This window comes from Sinocyclocheilus grahami, unplaced genomic scaffold (assembly GCF_001515645.1).
Source record: "Sinocyclocheilus grahami isolate Dianchi unplaced genomic scaffold, SAMN03320097.WGS_v1.1 scaffold131.1, whole genome shotgun sequence".
Lineage (NCBI taxonomy): Eukaryota > Metazoa > Chordata > Actinopteri > Cypriniformes > Cyprinidae > Sinocyclocheilus > Sinocyclocheilus grahami.
In genome coordinates this window covers 583,290-583,964 of record NW_015505310.1, presented here as the reverse complement: position 1 = coordinate 583,964, position 675 = coordinate 583,290, and positions in this window count along the sequence as shown.

Below are 675 nucleotides of genomic sequence, written 5' to 3'. Positions count from 1 at the left end.
TTTATTTTCTCTTCCAGAAAGATATCATATGTATATGTATATATATATATATATATATATATATATATATATATATGTATAAAATAATACTTTTATTCAACAAGGTTGCATTAAATTGATTTAAGTATTAGTAAAGTTATTTATACTTATTACAAATTAATTATATTTCAAATCAATGCTGTTCTTTAACTTTGTATTCATCAAATAATCATGAAAAAGTTGAAGTATCACAGTTTCCACAAAAATATTAAGTGAAAATAGTTTTCAGTAGGCCAATAAACCATTAGTAATGGCTTAACTGATCACAAAAAATTACTGGTAATAATTAGGCAGCAAAACAGCATATTATTATGATTTCTGAAGATCATGTGACACTGAAGACTGGAGTAATGATGCTGAAAATACAGCTTTGATCACAGGAATAAATTACATTTTTTAATATCTTTAATAGAAAACAAGTATTTTATATACAAAGACAAAGTACTTATGTCTGAAAACTTTTCAAACATACTTTTATTCAGTTTTGCATTTGGATATATATTTTAGACATTATCAAAGACTACATAAATACATACAAACAAATAAATAAATACATAAATAAATGGATAAATATATACAAAAAAAATTTTTTAAGGATTATTTCTTTATTAACTTTATTTCACACTTTCCAGATGG